This window comes from Vanacampus margaritifer, chromosome 11 (genome assembly GCF_051991255.1).
Source record: "Vanacampus margaritifer isolate UIUO_Vmar chromosome 11, RoL_Vmar_1.0, whole genome shotgun sequence".
Lineage (NCBI taxonomy): Eukaryota > Metazoa > Chordata > Actinopteri > Syngnathiformes > Syngnathidae > Vanacampus > Vanacampus margaritifer.
Window position 1 is genome coordinate 17,266,197 of NC_135442.1, and position 17,026 is coordinate 17,283,222.

At 39.6% G+C, this 17,026-nt stretch overlaps 1 protein-coding gene across 5 annotated transcripts in view; it reads left to right on the forward strand.

The window, feature by feature from the left end:
* The window catches only part of asmtl (acetylserotonin O-methyltransferase-like), an 80,216-nt gene that overhangs the window by 40,452 nt on the left and 22,738 nt on the right, over positions 1-17,026 (forward strand). Inside the window, exon 16 of one of the 5 annotated variants that reach the window (XM_077580452.1) lies at positions 167-308. The exons of the other annotated variants lie outside the window; for them this stretch is intronic. The gene's annotated coding sequence lies outside the window, so the exon portion shown is untranslated. Of the gene's footprint in view, positions 1-166; positions 309-17,026 lie in introns of those variants that run through there. 5 annotated transcript variants of the gene reach the window in all.

A 17,026-nucleotide genomic window follows, 5' to 3' on the forward strand; every position in this document is an offset into this window, starting at 1 on the left:
CTCAACTTACAAATTTGGATGCTGACATTTTTTTAAAGTATTAAATTATTCACGTTTTATCTAAATCATGAATTCATTTTAAGAATATTTTATCTAAAAATTTGAAATATGTAAAAAAAATAAAAATAAAAATAAAAAATAGATTTTTTTTGTTTTTGTTTTTTAGAGATCCACCGAGAGCCACAGGAGTGGGACTAAAGAGCCACATGTAGCTCCAGAGCAGCAGGTTGCAGACCCCTGACCTAACATAACCTAAATGTTTATTTTGTGATAGTTTTAGTAGTATTGGTAAAAACAAAACAAAACATTAGCACGAGAGTGACTCAGACTACGACAAATCCCTTTGTCAATAAAGATGGTTCTGAATTACTTCAAGGTGTGAAATTTCATACAAGTGATACATTCTTAAGGATCTATAAATCCATAATAATAAGAATTATTATTATTATTATTATCATCATCATTATTATTATTATTAATACCTCTGTGTTAATGAGAGTGTCTAGTGCAGACTACCACTGGCAAACAGGTTCCTTGCCTGGGGCTAAAGCAAAAAGCGCTAGCATGTGTATTTGCAAAGCACCAGAGGTCGACAAGATGAAAACTGCTTTTAGACAAATGACAAGCGTAGCGCAGTAAATAAGAAAAAGCTGCTATTTCTGATTAGCAGTCATGAAACATGGGTTGAAAATTGGATGTTGCTCAACTTCCCATCGCTGAGGTCATGTTCTTAAAAATTGCAAACTATACAGTTATCCAACAGCGCCTCTGCTGGTTGTAGCTGAGCAATGCATTTGCTTCCAAATCTGGTTCATAAACAATTTCACATAGTCGCTCAATTCTTACGATCAATGAATAATCTACAACTCTTGTTTGAATGAGACATACAATAAAAAAAAACAATAGTCTAAAACATTTCCTAATTGTCTTAATAAAAGGTCTTTGACATTCATTGCGCGAATAACGGAGGGTAGGTTCCACCCAAAAAAAAAGCTAATTATCAAATTTTGCAAAGGCCAAACTGCAAACATGCTGAGGCTCAAATCAAATAAAATATTTTTATACCAAAAAAAGATGTGACCGGGTTCAGCTAATTTCAGAGTTCATTCACAACCACTAGGGTTCTTAGTGAAGTGTCTTGGTATGTGGTGTTGTTTCAACATGTAATGAGTCAAAATGTCTCTTTCTGTGTCACCAAGTATTGTTACCACATGATTGAATGTCACCCGAAGGGGGAAAAATATCATAGACGAGAAAACTCCCGTCTGCAACAACTTGATTAGTTATCGCAATCAAACAAAGCCGACTTTGTTGAGCGCTCGCTAACACTCCTCGACAGTTCCCGCAAAACCCTTCAACCTTGCCAAAATCCAGCTGTGAGAAAACATCCAAACCCCCAAAACAAGAGCAGACGCTATTATTTTAATTATGCCCTCTTTTTTTTGGTTGTTTATTTCACACACACATACACACACAGCTGGATGTCAAAAACTGTGCGAGAGACAGAACAAGCAAGCACTAGCAAGCACCCAAGTGGTTGTTCAGCAGCTACAAAAGACGCCAATGTAGGAAATAGCTCTTATTAAAGTCAATACACATACATATTCCTGATGCATAATTTATGGCGCCTTCTGTAGCAGGAGAATAAAACTTCACACAGCAGTTCGGTTTGGGATTTTTCAAAGCCTTTCCGAAAGGTGCATAAAGTATCACAAAATAAAACCTGGTGTGTGTTTGAGAGAGCGTTAACTGCTCAGGTCAACGCAATACAAGTTAAAGTAAAGAACATTTGTAATTTTGGGATGGTTTTGTGATTTAAAATTAAATTATGGTTGTAATTTGTCAAAACTGTTAACCTCACAGTACAGGTAGTAATTTAAATAGCAATGAAATAATATCAATTGTATTTTTTTGGGGGTGGGCACAATGGCTGACTGGTTAGCACGTCCACCTCCCAGTGCAGATGTCGTGAGATCGAGTACAGGCTTCGGCCTTCCTGGGTAGAGTTTGCATGTTCTCCCCGTGCCTGCGTGGGTTTTCTCCGGGTACTCCGGTTTCCTCCCACATTCCAAAGACATGCATGGCAGGTTAATTGAACACTCCAAATTGTCCTTTGGTGTGATTGTGAGTGTGGATGGTTGTTCGTCTCTGTATGCGCAGCCTGCGATTGGCTGGCAACCAGTTCAGGGTTTACCCCGCCTACTGCCCGTAGCCAGCTGGGATAGGCTCCAGCGACCCTTAAGAGGACAAGCGGTTAAGAAAATGGATGGATGGATAGATTTTATTTTATCATAGGAACTATTTTCGTATTGTGAAATACTCACTTTGAGTTGTTATTCAGTAAAACATTAAAAAAAATAAAAAATTATATTGTGTGATTGATGGCCAGTCTAATCTACAACAGCCTGATCTGCAATCATTTATTATTTATTTATTTATTTTGTGATATTGTATAATGTGGTATCAATCTGTAAAATAGGTTATATATGTATTTATATTAATAACGATGGTTACTGCAGTAGACTAGACTATTACACAGGACACAAGCAAAAAAAAAAAAAGCTTACGTTTTAATATCACACAACTGCAATCAATTGCCACAAATGGATGTGGACATCTTGCCTCATGCCCACATCAACCTCTGATTATACAGTAACAGAACGATCGCCACATTATTTTGCATTTCATGGATGAAGCTAATGTAGTGAGTGCCTCTATGGAGAAAAACATGCTTATTATACAATTAAATGATATCATAAAATATTATATCATAAAATTGAAAACGGTGATTATAATATTTTCAGTGTTTGAAGTGAGCATTAGTAGAGCTGTCAACATGAATTTTGGTGCCGATCGATTGCAGTTCTTAGATATTAGGCGGTGTTAAGTTTCTTACATTACACATTAGACTCCTGGCACAATCAAAGTAGGGCAAGTGAGGAGGGACATACTACATTGGGTCGGCAACTAAGAAGGCATTTGAACCTGTTACTCAAAAGAAACCATGGGAGCCACAAATACTTTGGACATCTACAATGAAGATCGACTTTCTTTTCCTTTTATTTCTGCTCAGGCACTCCCTTGAGCCAGGTGGCCTGATCTGAGCGATATGATCGCTCCCATGCATTTCACGTGCCCTTCTTAAGGCTGAGGTCTGGGGATGGGTCTGCCTCAAAAAGAACTAGAAGCGTAGGGAGGGTGCCTTTCTCAAGGGAGACTCAACAGTAGTCACAAAGCAGAGTAGCATCTCTCCAAGTTGCTATTTCGTGACGGTTTGGTTTTGTAACCTAATTCTTACAGGTAAACTACTGCTGCCCCAATTTATCAGAATAAAACCGGTAACTCTACTTAACATCGTTAAATGATTTTTCTCTATCATAACACAGTAAAATAGTTCAAATGTATATGGACGTTACAAGTTTTTTTCTGCTTTAAATCTACGTCTGATTAATTCATCCTAACTTCAGACAGTTTTCCTCATGTCTTCCAACAACCTCAGCTCAGAAGTTAATTGTTGGATGCTGGTGGAAAAAGACACAAGCTTTGACATTTGAGGTCCCATTGTTAGTCTAAACATTACAACGCTCTTCGAACATTCTAATATAACGTAAAATATGAAAATGACACACTCATTCTTTAATTGTAAGTGACGAACATACGGTAGGCCTAGCAGCTAGCCAGTAGGAAGCTAGCGGTTAGCATGAGAAGCTAACTGTCGCGATCCACATCGTCACTCATTGCTTCTTCTTGTTTGTCGCAAATGCAAGACACCAGAGGAGTCTGTGAAGGAGATATATTTTTGGTCAGTACTAACACTGTCTGGCAGCACTCAACGTGACTAACAGAACAAAATCTGTGACATCCTTCCATACATCCTTTTTATATCGCGCTCCTCATTAAGGTCTTTGTTGAGTCGGAGCAGATCCCAGCGTAATTGAAGAGAGAGGTGGGTTACACATTGGACTCATCACCTGCCAGTCACATGACATTCAACATGTTCTGCCCCAAGTTTTGGTTGATGTCCAAATTTTGCAAGTTTTTAGTTGTTTTAAGATTGAGGTTTCTTACTTCCTGTGGTGTACCACAAAGATTTTCTTTCTCCGCTGCCACAAGTGTGTTTTAGTTTAAGGCAAAAACACAACTCTGCCTTGTCAGACAACAGGTTAATGGGGCAAAACAACTCAATTAAATAAGTCAACAGTTTGTGGTTCCCATCATTAGCAGCATTTCCACGCAGGCCGCAATATTACACATTCCAGACTGAAATCAGGCCATCTGGTTGCCGAGTACACAGAACGCCTCTTTCATATTACGTGTTTATTATTTTTGTTAGATCGATGCTGTTAATATCGGCCTTTCAGGATGACAGATTAGCATCCAGTTATAATCAGCGCCATTAGAAGATAAATATCAGTAATTCAATCATGCCAGCAATTTCTTTCACAATAATGCGATTTGCGAATGTAAGCGATTAAGTCATTAGCTTTGCATCTGTGACGATTACAATCAATGCATTTGATTGTGTTTAAGATTGTGCTGCTACACTTTGGTCATCTGCATTTCTTTTGTTTTTTTTGCTGTTGTTGTATGACCGCCGCATGCCCTCAAGGAATTTTACGTTGCAAGTGTACAACGTTCCGAATAAAGATAAGCTTAGCTCCTTCTCAAGGATTTCTTTGTTTCTTGAAGAACGCTAGCGTTTGGGCATCTCCTCATTTCAATATTTAAGCGCTCTACAATTTTATTTACAGAGTAATTTGTCGGTTAGTGTTAATTTCCTAAATGCAACATAAAAGAAGCCCAGTGGTGTGTATGTGTGTGAGAGAAAAAAACATTCAAGAGGAAAGTCGTAAAAACAGCAGAGAATCAGGCAAAATTGCTTCCATGTGTTTGCAGCTGGCAGCGCTAAAGGAAGCGGAGCGCTGCCTAAACGCAGCTGCCCCGCCGAGACGGGGCCAATTCACTTTGAAAGGCCCCGGCTCGCTAATGAAGGCCTAATTTTTATTGCCACTCCGTCGGCTTCAAAGCGACGTGGCTTGCCAAACATAATTTCACTCGAGGTATTTTCAGGTGCACTGCAAATAGTTCATAAATAATTTCCCCATTAGTCCAGCCAATGCGCTTTCTGGGGTGAAGGCTTTGTCCATTTAGTTCTTCCAGCTCCTCTACCCACAGCTTGTAACATCGCAAAGCACTATCCTGCATCCTTTCACTAGCCCTGCATCCGTGTCAGCCCTCTCAACCTGATTCCCACCATTTTAAGCAGTCATGGATCACTTAGTGGCCCTGGGAGTTCTCAGCCAAGGTGAGGAAAGTCGGTGTCAGTTGTGAGGCGACACCATTACAGGATTAGAGATTTTCAAAAATAAATCCAAGCAGAGGTCTGGACGTTGTCAGCTTCGAATGGCGTGAACACTTACAGTACTTGTACTTGCTCTATACAGTATACGCAATCATGACATGATTTTTGCCGTATTATTATAGTTATATTTCCGCTTTTATATTTGAACACCATCTTTTCCCAGGTGCTAGTTGATGTCCTGAGACAAACTGGAACACTTGAATGGCTCTACAGACTTGTTTTTCAAGAATTAATTGTATATTATAGGCACTGTTATTTTCCAACCTTAAACTTTTCTTGACAATAATATGTTATATGTGACCTTACTTGTCTAAACACGACATTCAGATTAATATCACATGTGGAACAAGAGTTTTGAAGGAAAATCATAATTTTTTTACCCATCTCAGGGGGCGGCCATTTTGCCACTTGCTGTCGACTGAAAATGACATCAAAATTTTTTTAAATAAAAAATGTTTTTAAATAAAAATTTAAATAATAATAATTTTAAAAAAAAGAGAGCAACGATAATGACATGTCAAATCGGTAAAATTACCGAATGAACAATACTGAGCTCTCCAGAAAAAATAAAAATAAAAAATGAAGATGACATCAATGTTGCTCAGGGATAAAGATAGATAAAAACGGCTGGATTTTTATACTTATACTTATATTCCACTAATGCAATATTAACCAGAATACCATATTTAGACCAGTGAGGCTGCATAGAACATATTATTGTCAAAATATTGTGTGTGGGTGTGGGGGGGGGGGGGGGGTACCTGCCCTTGTTGTTCTATTCCGTGGTCCTGCTGCTACAGATATGAATCTTTTAAGGCTAGCGGCACTCGTGCTAGCTGAAACTAGCAATAGAAATTGATGCCGTTATCCAGTCAAGTGTATGTCAATTGCATTTTTTACTGCCATCTTCACAACATCCTGGGTTGTTTCCAAGATGTCAAACCCGGAAATGGACTTTCAAACAATTTTTGGCAGCCAGTTTTCAGTGACTTATAACTACGCCAAAAGGACTCACAGGCTTGCGTGAGCTAACAGTTTTAGTTTCTGACAACACTGGCACATACAGTTCTTCATTTTTCAGAGAAACACAGGCTAGTGTATACACTGCTGCTTCCACAAGTTTTAAAATGCTTTCACTGTATCTATGGGCGCTTGCATTTATTATTATTTATTTATTTTTACAGACTCTGCTCATGCAAGTAATCTCAAGAAGTAATGCCACGGGTCCACCTCTGGTCAACATAGTAACAATAGCCACAGAGTAAATTCAGTTGAGTACATTTTACTCTAAACTTCCTACTGTATGTTAGTTAATATGTCGCTCATGTCAGCCGGAATCCAAGATTTGGTCTCCTTTTGTATTTAAGCAAACAGTAGGAGTTGCATACCTCAGGTGGTAGAGTGGAGTCTCCCAAACTGAAGGTCGTGAGTTTGTTCCTAAACCCCTTGTGTAACTTTATTTATTTAGTATTTTTTTTTATATTTGTCAAATTTAGCCAAAATCTCTCCTTGCAAAATGTATTTTGAGTTTTGAAGTGAAAAATCTTTAATAGTTTTTTTTCATGGCATAGTAAATTCTCTCATACACACTAAAAATACAAAACAGTAAAATTGACTTAGAATAAAACTTTACTTTAGAATAAAATGTACTCTACAGTATTTACTGTGCAGGCTCCGACGTATACGGTGTGGGGCATAGAGTTGCTCCCCAAAATGGGCTAATTTCAGATGGACTAGAAATAGTGTTTAAAGTTCCCTATAATTATTGATCCACTGTGCAATGACTAAAGAGTCTAATTCTTAACCTAATTCTATCAAAAGCATGTCACAGACATGTTATAAAGACACTTGTTTTGAATTGTGTACGTACTCTGCTTAGATGAGAACATAGATGAGTAAAAAGCTTTGTGCAACTTTAGAGTCAATGTTTTGTTTTTGTTTTTCTAAAAATTCGAGTTGAATTCCCGATTGTACAACCATGGCATTCAACTGGAAAGATTTGATCGCAGGAAAACAAGATCACAGTAGAGTGTGTGGAGCCTTAATTCAGGTGGCTGCAATGGAACGTTGTAGTGTAGCAAGACACTAAGTGATGCTCGATGAACACCGTGGACCTTCATAATGCCTGCGTTGTAGACCAAATGTACTGTACATCTCATGAAGCAAAAATAGCAAGATGATCGCTCATTAATCACTCGACCCACCTCCCCACCCCTTCCATAATAACCCACATTTCTCCACCTTTTTACATTTCAATGTTGCGATTGTTCTGTAATTGTCTTTCCTCCCCTACAGCACACTGCCTCCTTTGAAGCAGGGAAAATGGAACACTTTTTTTTTCTTGAGGGGGCAGCTTTTTTCTTTTTCTTTTTTTGCAATAAACTGAGCTGGTGTCATTGTACACACAACATGTTTATTGGGCGAACAGGCCATAAATCACAGCAGGGATTACCCAATACTGCTCCGCCTGTATCCACGTGGTAAGTGCATCCAGCCATTATGAACCACTATACTTCTTCTTTTGTGGTGCTGATGTGTCATTATTTTACAGTGTGATAAGATTATTAGATGTATTAAGGGGCGGACCTGCAGAAGAGCTCCTGCCGTAATAGATATGTACTATTCATAACACAAAGAAAGGGATATTGCTGGTACTATTGCTGGTACTGTGTATGCTTCTACACAAGGGGTCACCAATCTTTGTAGAACTGGTACTACTAATTGGGCACTGATTAATGAAAATGGTTTGGAAATATACACTGTAATAAGTATGCTCAAAATATTTGGAGGTAAATCTAAATCATCTCACTATCATCCATAAACGCTATGGCTATGTCATGCACTCCAATAATTACTTTTTTTTATTTTTTTATTCTGTGTGTCATTGGTGACTTCTGTTCTTAGTGACATTGCACCTCTCAATCAGATATTATCAGTTGAAAGCAACTTGTATGATGCTTTTAGTGTAAAAGACACACTTATTTTATTTTTTTAATGTAGTTCAAGTAATTTTTTAAAATCAAGTTCATCAAATTATCTTTTCTCTCTATAGAAGCTGAATAATTTGCAGCAGTTTGTAAAGTCATTTAAACTAGGGGTGGGAATTTTTGAATGTCTCACGATTCTTTTCTATTCGGATTTGGGGTGTGCGATTCGATTCATAATCGATTTCCAATTATGAACGATTTTTTTATTCAAAAGGATTTGATTGACAATGATTTTTGTTTCAATTTATAGATGTTCAAGGGAATTGTAATGATCTACTCCAGTCTGACTCGCTAATGCTAATTAGTGCTCTACTCGCGGCACTTTTATCACTCAAAAGAACGGCTCCACGCTACAAAAAACTACTTTTATTGGAATAACTTGACTCGTGACTTTTTCTTTCTACTCTCTAATGTGGCTACAACTTACCAGTGTAACAGACCGCGTGGAACCACACTGCCCCTAAGTGGCCAAATCGGGTACAACATGAACAGCGCTCCCAATAAAGGCACACACAAAAAAAGGGAAGACAGTATAAAATAATTGAAATAAAATCGATTTTGGGACATTTAAAATCGATTCTGAATCGTACTAAATGAGAATCGCGTTTCTTATGAGAAAACGTATATATGATACTTCCCCGGTGAATAACTCAAAAAGAATAAGTTTAGTTCAGGAGCAACATTTTTGTTTGTCCAGAGTTAGACGATAGCGCCAGTTCCGTTAGGAAGACCTCGTTCATATCCTTAATAATTCTTCAAAATAACTTACAGTAGCTTCTTCTTTCTAATCATAACTTAGAGTGGAACACACACGTTCTCTGTTAATGAATACAAAATGTGTCCTACCCAAAAGCACATGAAAAATGACACCATCTAGGAGGAGGCATTTACAGTAATGTACATCCTTAAGTCATCTGTCATTAATCATGCGGCTAAATGATGACAACGTGTTCTTCCCACTTCTCACCTCGCCGTCATGTTTATCTTTGTCCGGCTGCTGTTTGGGATCCGAGTTGCAAAACAAGACTGATGCGTCTTGTGATTCATGGCTACAGCCGCTCTAATTCCCTAACACACACAAACCCTCATTAATGACTTGTTATTGAACGAAAGGGAGCCCTCGGTATCTGTTAAATAAACACGGGCCCTCTTAATGAGCTCCATCTTGGAAAGCAACATGCTTGGTTCTCTGCCTGCCAAGGCGCTGTCCCTAAAACTGGAACTTTAAGGACAAATTTCTAAAAGGATCTGTTGTAGAAGCCGTGACATTGTTCCCTTTCTTTTGTCGGGTCAAGAGTTGTACTTTTGATTGATGAAAATGTGTTCGGAATGGCTCTCAGTGCTCTGGATCCCAGAGCCAATTCCACTGACTCAGAACAGGAAATGAGAGCTTTAGGGGTAAGGAGTCGGGCGGTGTGTTCACATGGTGGGTCGCAGACACATTGCACACCTAAAGCAGATGTGAGGGGGAAAGGCTCCAATGATAATAATCAATGGATCACAAAAAAACTTGCCAAGAGCTGAATTGTCTTCGTCGCTATCACCTTTTTTTCCCCTCTTTTTTTGTTGTTGCAATAAATAATTTTCTTTGAACCCAACACAAAATGTTTGAAAACTGAATTGTCCAAAAATCATTTTTAATGCTCCGAATGGTCATAAAGCAGGTCAGATACCATGAATGTGGTTGCATTTTGTTAATTTAATGTCTTAAACTTGATTGAAGAGATCATAATTTTTTTTTAAAAATATATCTTAAATGTCTTCAATTTGTCTTTCTCACATGGAAAACCGAGTGAACCCAATGAGGACATTTCAAGTAGTCTTTAAGATAACCCTCCCAAGCAGAGGCGGTTATTAGATAGCTGGGCCGCAATTAATCCAACGGAGCGGCACAATACTGATCCCCATCAAACGATTTCCAGACCCCCACCCACTCACATTCTCCACTAACACTTTCTAATCATAAATAATCACACACAAAAAAGACACTCAATTAGATTAGTCTCCCAAGTCGGGGCTTTATAAGGGGGAAGACATTCCTCTGGCCCATTGCTAACTATTAAGCTAAAGCGTAATTGCTCTCTGGTGGCTTCATATCAGTTGCGAGCTCGGGGTTTTTTAACGGGCCTTATTAGGCGATTTTCAAAGCGCCGCTGATTGAGCGTATTGAATTTAGACTGACGACTCAACGAGGGAAGATTGAAATCGTCCATAGTCGCTATATGGAGATTAGATTGGCTGTGTTTTGATTAGCCGGGAACATGTTGTGAAATAATGATGTCTGGAATTTGTGCCCGGAGTTTGGCAAATTTGAAGGCGGCAAAGTTTCCGAACGCTTATGATGTTGCTGCATTTGATATAATCGACAATTTGCATGTTAAGTCCCTATTAGTGAGCAGTGCTGCATGAGCCGTAGCTCCTCCTAAAACATATTTTCTTCCTCTGATTGAATTCTATTTCACTTTTTTTAGTATTCTTTCTAATCACAGTAAACAACATGCATAAAAAAATCTGGTCTCATGAAATTAGTGCACCAGAGCTGTAACGTAACACAACAGTAAAAAAAAGACGTGAGAGCCAAGTGTCAAACTTTTCACTCTTGTCCTGACAGCCACTGTTATGGCTCTGGTACTACTTCATCCTCCCATTCCGTGTCACTGGCATTCATACAGAACAACAGACACATTGTCTTTTTCCGGCAGTGTAACATTTGCGTGTACCACGTTTTTTCTCCTATTTACCATCAGAACCGCCTTGGGACAGTCCACTCAGGGAAATTATAACCATGACGTGAGGGGACCTATGACATCATGTCACCAGATAAAAGCAGAGACGGGAGTCGTTCGAGAAGACGGGAAGGATTTTTATTGTCCTGAAAGGGAATCAAGGAATCATTGATTCCTCTCTCCCGACCTCCCAGATTTTTGTCTCTTCGTATGCCAACCCATATTACTGAACACAGGTTTTTCTCTCTGCCAGTGCAAGAAATTGCATTGACCTCTTCTATCTATTGCTTCCATATGCAGGCAGTTATCTCTCTTGCGAATGGAAATGAGAGCTGAAATTGCAACAAATGGGGCCAATGCCACTGAATGCAGATGTCCCAGGACCAAAGTGCACATGCCCGATTAAATTAACTTTAACCCCCTCCGCCGACAGAACAGACATCTCTTTTACAAACGGCCCCCACGCCGGCAATTAGTTTTGAGAACAACTGTACGTCCGCACATGGTAAATAAGAAGCGATGGCATCAAGCACCTGGCTTGAGCGCAGTTCAGTGTTAACCAAGTGGAAGCGCCCCGGGGCCTCCTCGCTTTCCCTTTCCAGAGCACGGCCCAGTGTGGCCTTGTGCTCTCATTCCCTCTCTTCTCCTTTTTGGGGGAAATTGGCTGAACACCTGTTTGTGAGGGTTGCGCCGGATAGAGGACTGTGACAAGGCACCGAGGGCAGGGCAGGGAGGTGGGGAGGGGGTGCTTTCTGAGAGGCTACAGGTGCTTCCTCTGTGAGTCTCTGGGAAAGACAGAGCCTTAATAATGTATGCAAATGGCGCAAACCTTGATCACGTTTCTATCTGCTCCCCCCCCCCCCCCCCTTGAATAATAAGAAAACCTTATAAAAGTAGCCTGACAGGTAATTTGCTAAATTGCTTAAATGTTGCTGAGAGCCTGGAGTGTTAATATGCTTCCATTCAGCGCAGGCAGAGGTCAGCGTCGGCTCTGATGATCCCATCCCACACGTTGCCCTTTAGGGTTGTTCTGTTCTACAGTCGTCGCATGTGAACAACATTTTGTTTTTTGTGTGCGTAGGATTCACTTTTGTTGGCTTCTTCTTCGCCCTCCTTCAGGGACCCCCACCCCCATGCTACGGCTAATGAGTGTTTTCCGAGCTCACTCCCTCATCAATCTTAAAAGGCAGAATATGCCCCTGCTCTTTCTCTACTTCTCGCAACCCGTCCACCACCAAATCCACGCCGTCGCTTAAAAATTACATAGGCGCAGAAGGCATGCAGAATTCGAACATACAGGTGCTAACTTATTTGTCCATGTCTGTTCTCTGCTTGGGCGCTAATGAAGAGCAGGTGAGTGGCTGTTGCTTTAATCAAGTGGTGAGAGGGCAGAGCGTAGATTTGCAGCTTGTTGAAAGGCCCGTCGTACACATGGGCTTCATTAGGGGGTTAGAGGCAAATCAGTCAGGAACAATTGTTTTCCCACTCCTGCCGGAATACTTTTTTCTCCCCACGTCTCACACATGCTGACGGATTCCTGAGTGTCAGTTTCAGAGAAGACCCGAAGATCTTTGTCATGTTGCTAAATCCAAACTCCCGACTTGAAAAATCAAAATACAGCGGGGCAAAGTTATTTAGTTCAGGACTTTGGGCGGTGTGTTTGGGATCATTGCCATGCTGGAAGACCCAGCCGCTAATGGAAGGAGGTTTTTGGTTTTTACATGGCCCCATTCTTTCTTAACATGGATCAGTTGTTCTGTCGCCTTTGCAGAAAAACGCATGATGTTTCTACCTCCATGCCTTAGATTTTCCCACTCCTCTTCTGGATTATCCATATGATGTCTGGCAAATTTCAGATGGGGGGGGGGGTTGTGGTTGGGATACGTGCGGCACTTCAAGATTTGGCGGTGTAGTGTTTTAACTGATGGTAACCTTTGTTACTTTGGTCCTAGCTCTCTGTAGGTCAATCACAAAGTCCCCCTCATGTAGTTCCGGGACACTTGCATGATTACTTTGATCCCACATGCTGAGATCTTGTACAAAGCCCCAAACCAGTCCTTGCTTGTTTGTAGGTGACCCAATACTTGTTTTCCAACATAATTTACAAATGAACTCTTTAAAAATCTTACAATGTGATTTCCTGTTTTTTTGTTTCACATTGTGTCTGTAAACCTGTGATGAAAATTACAGACCTCTGTCATCATTTTAATTGGCGAACTTGCGCAATCCGTACTTTTTTGCCCAACTGTATGTTAGTGAATTTCTTCACTTCAACATTGTCAAAGCTTACAAATACTATTCATGAGTGTATATGCCTTATACCAGGGGTAGACAAACTCGGTCGTCAAGGGCCGGAGTCCTGCAGGTTTTGGAGGTTTCCCTCTTCCAACACAAGATGGTTCCAGTCAACAGGATCGTTATCAGGGTTATGCGGAGCTTGCTGATGAACTGTTCATATATCAGCTGTGTTGGAAAAGGGAAACATCCAAAACCTGCAGGACTCCGGCCCTCGAGGACCGAGTTTGCCCACCCCTGCCTTATACAGCAGTCTGTTGATGTCATGTCTTTCTCTTAGCGTACGCAATTAGCAACATTTTTACATGATATATTTTCATAATGTTAATGAAGATGACTTGTTTATTTTAGAAAAGTACCCCTATAAATTTGCACAGAATTTGCTGATCAGGATTTACATTGAACCTCCACTTATTCTGCGGGATGTGTTCCAGACCCACTCACTAGGTGAACAAACACAATATCGCAAGACCATACTTTTATTATTATAGAGTATAGTTTTATTGTTTTCTGTTTAATTAACTTATAAAAAAAAAACATTTAAAGTATATTTACTGTAAAACCGGCCAAAATAAAATTAAACATTGTATGAATAAGCACCAACATTTTCAACCAAACCATATATTAGCAATTAGCCAAAGTCCATTATCTTAATGCTAACATATAAAGTAAAACAGTGTGGCTAGCGGAAATGAGCATGTAATTCAAAATTTTAAAACAACTTATGACAAATTATGTTGCTCATTTAGTGATCCATACACCATTAATGTGGCATATTTAGCCCTTTATACCATTACAGTTAACTGAAATGTGCCACTCAAGCAAAAAATCGAGCCCTAGTCATGCATGATGTCACCTTAGCGTACCTCATGAGCCCTCAGATCATTCATTATCGAGGGAATAACCTCAAATATTTGTTAGTGTTTTGGAAAGATTTTATTAAATCAATCAATCAATAAAGGAACAGATTCATCACAAAAGTGTGACCATTTCTATTTTGATGAATAGTTTTGCCCATGTTTTAGGTATAAGTGAACAACTTGAAACAAGCGTCACGGCACAAAATATACTTAAAGTGACTACTTGACAAATCCTGCTAACAAGCTGCGTCTCGCCGTCAATCAAGTTTTGACAAAAATGGGGTAAACAAAGAGAAACAAATGATGTTGCTTGGCTGCAAAGAACTGCGAGTGATGAATGGACCACTCGGGAGGTTTAAAAGCGCATTCACACAAATGATTCCAACAATTCAGACAAATGAGCAAATAACTTCATGTTAGCCTTGACAGGGATGTATGACGACGTCGGCGAGCTAACGTGCAGAGCCCCTCTCATTTCCAGTTTAAATGGAGTGATTCTTAGGAATTATGGCATTAGGGGAATACCAGGAAATTTAAGAAGTCTGCTTTTTTTTTTTAAGTGAACATCTGTCTTTGTAACATCGCGATAACTCTGCAATGCTTGTAATTTCTTGACAAATAAATTGGACTCAGATTTTGTTTACAAGTGCATTCAATTAGTAGTTTTGTCAGACTATTGTGGCATTAAGTGGAGCAGGAGCAGAATATTTTCTTTTTACTTTTCATTTATTTATATTTTTCTCTCTGTTGGTTCTTCACCTGTTTTTCATCTCATTTTAACTCCCACAGCTTTAGTCCCACAGACGCATTTGCTTTCTTTACCTTAAAAAAAAAATATGTTGTTGTTTTTTTTCTGTATTCACAAGAGGGTCGCGCAAAGCAGCTTTGGCTTTTAGTTCTACTTACTTAAAAATCATATCCCAAAGTTGAACTTCCTGGAGGGAATTTGTTGCATTTTTTTGTGTATGAAGAGGGAGAATATTGTAGCAGTCAGACGACAACCTAGTTTTATTTAGAGTAGCATTTCATCGAAAGATACTGCAAGTGGCTATCTTTGGATAGAATTACTAAGAATAATGTAAACTGTAGCGGAATTTCTGACATGGAAAAGTAAAAACTTGAGGAGCAAAACAAAAAGAGAATAACAATTGATCAATTTGAAAATGATGTCCGTCACTAGTGGGCTTATTAAAACAATGTGTTGACAATCTGCTCCTGTCTTTATTGTACTGTTTTTAATTATGGTTAACAATGGCTCAATTACATGTCTACCAACGCCGGCGATACTTCTCAAAAACAGAACCTAATGAAAGCCTAATTTTGTCATTTATCACCTCGTCACTTCCGGTCCCTCAAACGAGACTAAACACTTTTAAAATCACTTAGAAACTTCATACTATGAGTGTGTGCTAGTACTAATTTTCACTCACCACTTTTAGGAGTACAGCATTTTTGTGCAATCAAGACTATACAGCTGGTGAAATGTCAATATGCGAACAGCCACCAAAATGAAAGTGAAAGTGTAGAGTTACACACATAGTAATGGGGTAAAGTGTCTCTAAGTGACCCAAGAGTTGGCCGTTTAGTGGAAGTCTTCTCCTCTGTTGCTAGTTCAGGTAAGTGGGGCTGTCTTCATGCCAGTGTGTTGGCCAGAACCCTACTTGATGCCAGATTCAAAAGAAGGATGCTAATAAATTGACATATGTAGGGTTTAATCCTTGACTCCATTCCCCTCTCTCTTTGTGCTTGTATGTTTGTATTTGTGTGTGTGTGTGTGTGTGTGTGTGTGTGCGTGTGCGTGTGCGTGTGTGTGTGTGTGTGTGTGTGTGTGTGCGTGTGTGTGTGTGTGGGGGTGTGCGTGTGTGTGTGTGTGTGTGTGTGGTTTTCTAAGACAGAAATAAAATATAGAGTGGTATGGGGACCTAAACAGGAAAAATAAGAATACTGTACAGTACACTTAAAAATGACAAAGTATGCAGGTAACACAACACTTCTTGCAGATGCTACTTTGTCAACTGTTTCTCTTTCTAAACCTGTGTGGTTTACAGTAGATGCAGTTTATTTGTTTGATTTGACTTTCTTGTGTAGTTAGGAGTCTTTCTGCCTGTGTTTTCCTGTGTCATCTTCTATTCCTTGTGTTTGTTCATATGAGTGAGTATTTTTTTTAATCTCGTTTTTCTGTGCTTCTGTGTTTCTGGGTTTAGGGTTGTTTTTTGTGTTCTTGTTTGCTTTTGGTTCCATTGTGGTGTGTTTTGTTGTGTTTTCCTTGTCTCCCTTTGTCTCGTTAAGTGTGATCTTGTCCACCTGTGCTAGTCCTCTAGTGTCAGCCAATCTGTGCCCCCAGCCATGTGTGTCTTGTCCAGGTGTCCCTTATTGTGTAATTAGTTAGCGTGTACCTATTTAGGCCCCGTCCACAAGAAAGCCCATTTCAATGTATTCGCACAAGTTTCTTTTTTTTTTCTTTTTTCTTAAATTTTATTTTGAATGTGGGTGAGTATGTGCGTGTGTGTGAGTGTGTATTCATTAGTTCACCTAAAACCTATTAAAAATCCCATACTGTTCACCTAAACCGAATACTTCAGAATCCAGCTAGAGTTGTGAGGTTGTCAGGAGACCCAAGGAAGGATCAAAGAAAAGAAAGGAAAGTGAAAGCCAGCACTGACCAGACATTACCTACTACCCACCGGGTTACCAACCAGAGTCTTTCACCAACCCCAGAAACCTCTAAATTCCAACAAATTAGGGAGACCTCAAGAGACCAACGGAGAGACTGAGGAAAGGAAGGAAGGATAGATG